This window comes from Arachis duranensis, chromosome 1 (assembly GCF_000817695.3).
Source record: "Arachis duranensis cultivar V14167 chromosome 1, aradu.V14167.gnm2.J7QH, whole genome shotgun sequence".
In the NCBI taxonomy this organism is placed as follows: domain Eukaryota; kingdom Viridiplantae; phylum Streptophyta; class Magnoliopsida; order Fabales; family Fabaceae; genus Arachis; species Arachis duranensis.
The window spans coordinates 78,964,412-78,967,498 of NC_029772.3; the positions used below are offsets into that span (position 1 = coordinate 78,964,412).

Consider the following 3,087-nt stretch of genomic DNA (forward strand, 5'->3'; position numbering starts at 1 on the left):
GAAATTTTCGAACAAGAAAAGGATATGGCAGCCGAACCCAACAACAATAATGAAAGGAGGATGCTTGGTGATTATACTACACCTACTTCCAAATTTGATGGAAGAAGCATCTCAATCCCTTCCATTAGAGCAGACAACTTTGAGCTGAAACCTCAACTAGTTGCTCTAATGCAACAGAACTGCAAGTTTCATGGACTTCCATCAGAAGATCCCTACCAGTTTTTAACTGAGTTTTTGCAGATCTGTGAAACTGTTAAGACTAATGGAGTAGATCCTGAAGTCTACAGGCTCATGCTTTTCCCTTTTGCTGTAAGAGACAAAGCTAGAACATGGCTAGACTCACAACCTAAAGATAGCCTGGACTCTTGGGATAAGCTGGTCACGGCCTTCATGGCTAAGTTCTTTCCTCCTCAAAAGCTGAGCAAGCTTAGAGTGGATGTTTAGACCTTCAAACAAAAAGATGGTGAATCCCTATATGAAGCTTGGGAAAGATACAAGCAGATGACCAAAAGGTGCCCTTCTGACATGCTTTCAGAGTGGACCATTTTGGATATATTCTATTATGGTCTATCTGAGTTCTCTAAGATGTCACTGAACCATTATGCATGTGGATCTATTAACCTAAAGAAAATGCCTGCAGAAGCTCAAGAATTCATTGACATGGTTGCAAATAACAAATTCATGTACACCTCTGAGAGGAATCCTGTGAGTAATGGGACACCTCAGAAGAGGAGAGTTCTTGAAATTGATGCTCTGAATGCCATATTGGCTCAGAACAAAATGTTAACTCAGCAAGTCAACATGATTTCTCAAAGTCTAAATGGATGGTAAAATGCATCCAACAGTACTAAAGAGGCATCTTCTGAAGATGAAGCTTATGATCCTGAGAACCCTGCAATAGCAGAGGTAAATTACATGGGTGAACCTTACGGAAACACCTATAATTCTTCGTGGAGAAATCATCCAAATTTTTCATGGAAGGATCAACAAAAGCCTCAACAAGGCTTTAATAATGGTGGAAGAAATAAGCTCAGCAATAGTAAGCCTTTTCCATCATCTTCTCAGCAACAGACAGAGAATTCTGAGCAGAGCACCTCTAACTTAGCAAACATAGTCTCTGATCTGTCTAAGGCCACTTTAAGTTTCATGAGTGAAACAAGGTCCTTCATCACTGAAACTCCTTATAGTACTCTCCTAAGCAATACAGAAGAGAATCCAAAAAGAGAGTGCAAGGCCATTGATATTGTCAATATGGCCGTATTCAAGGAGGAAAGGGAGGACGTGAATTCCAGTGAGGAAGACCTCATGGGACGTCTCTCAAGCAAGAAGGAGTTCCCTATTGAGGACCTAAAGGAATCTGAGGCTCATATAGAGACCATAGAGATTCCATTAAACCTCCTTCTGCCATTCATGAGCTCTGAAGACTATTCTTCCTCTGAAGAGGATGAAGATGTAACTCGAGAGCAAGTTGCTCAATATCTATGAACCATCATGAAACTAAATGCCAAGTTGTTTGGTAATGAGACTTGGGAAGGAGAACATCCCTTGCTCATTAGTGAACTAGATACTTGGGTTCAGTAAACTCTACCTCAAAAGAGACAAAATCCTGGTAAATTCTTAATACCATGTACCATGGGCACCATGACCTTTGAGAAGGCTCTGTGTGACCTAGGGTCAGGCATAAATCTTATGCCACTCTTTGTAATGGAGAAGCTGGGGATCATTGAGGTAACTAGGAAGGAGGAGGATGAATGCATCATCCTTGGAAGACCATTCCTAGCCATAACAGGAGCTGTGATTGATGTTGGCAGAGGAGAGCTAGTCCTTCAATTAAATGGGGACTACCTTGTGTCTAAAGCTCAAGGATCTTCTTCTACAACCATGGAGAGGAAGCATGAAAAGATTCTCTCAATACAGAGTCAAACAAAGCCCCCACAATCAAACTCTAAGTTTGGTGCTGGGAGGCCACAACCAAACTCTAAGTTTGGTGTTAAACCCCCACATTCAAACTCTAAGTTTGGTATTGGGAGTCCACAACATTGACCTGATCACCTGTGAGGCTCCATGAGAGCCCACTGTCAAGCTACTAACATTAAAGAAGTGCTTATTGGGAGGCAACCCAATTTTTATTTATCTAATTCTATTCTTATTTTTATTATATTTTATTAGGTTCATGATCATGTGGAGTCACAAAACAAATACTAAAATTAAAAACAGAATCAAAAATAGTAGAAGAAATAGCACACCCTAGAGGAAGGGCTTACTAGCGTTTAAACGCCAATAACGAGCATCTGGCTGGCGTTCAACGCCAGAACTGAGCATGGATCTGGCGTTGAATGCCAGAAACATGCAACAATCTAGCATTTAAACGCCAAGATTGCAAACTAAGGAAAGCTGGCGTTCAATGCCAGAAACATGCTGCAGACTGGCGTTGAACGCCCAAAACAAGCATAGAACTGGCGTTTAACGCCAGAAACAAGCATCAATCTGGCGTTAAACACCAGGATTGCATACGGAGGGCGTTTTACACGCCTCATTGGTGCAGGGATGTAAATCCTTGACACCTCAGGATCTGTGGACCCCACAGGATCATCTCAGGATCTGTGGACCCCACAGGATCCATACCTACCTCAACCCACCCTCTCTCTCTTTTTCACACAATCCAATAAACACTCTTCCCCAAAACCCTTCACCAATCACCTCAATCTCTCTTCCCCATCACCTCTTCACCACTCACATCCATCCACTCTTCCCCATAAACCCCACCTACCTTCAAAATTCAAAATCTCTTTCCCACTTAAACCCACCTTAAATGGCCGAATCTCCTCCCTCTCCCTTCACTATATAAACCCCTCTATCCCTCTTCATTTTCACACACCACAACCCTCTCTTCTTAACCTTGGCCGAAATCACACACCTCTCCCTTTCCTCCATATTTTCTTCTTCTTCTTCTTCTTCTTTCTTCTTTTGCTCGAGGGCGAGCAATATTCTAAGTTTGGTGTGGCAAAAGCATAGCTTTTTTGTTTTTCCATAACCACTTATGGCACCTAAGGCTGGAGAAACCTCTAGAAAAGGGAAAGGAAAGAC

The 3,087-nt window shown here is 42.1% G+C and overlaps 1 non-coding gene across 1 annotated transcript; it reads right to left on the reverse strand.

Annotated features, from left to right (window-relative positions):
- Positions 1–423: 423 nt before the first annotated feature.
- LOC127742721 (small nucleolar RNA R71) lies at positions 424–531 on the reverse strand. Its single transcript, XR_008004098.1, has one exon. It is a non-coding gene; the product is annotated as a small nucleolar RNA R71 (small nucleolar RNA).
- Between the last annotated feature and the right edge of the window lie 2,556 nt (positions 532–3,087).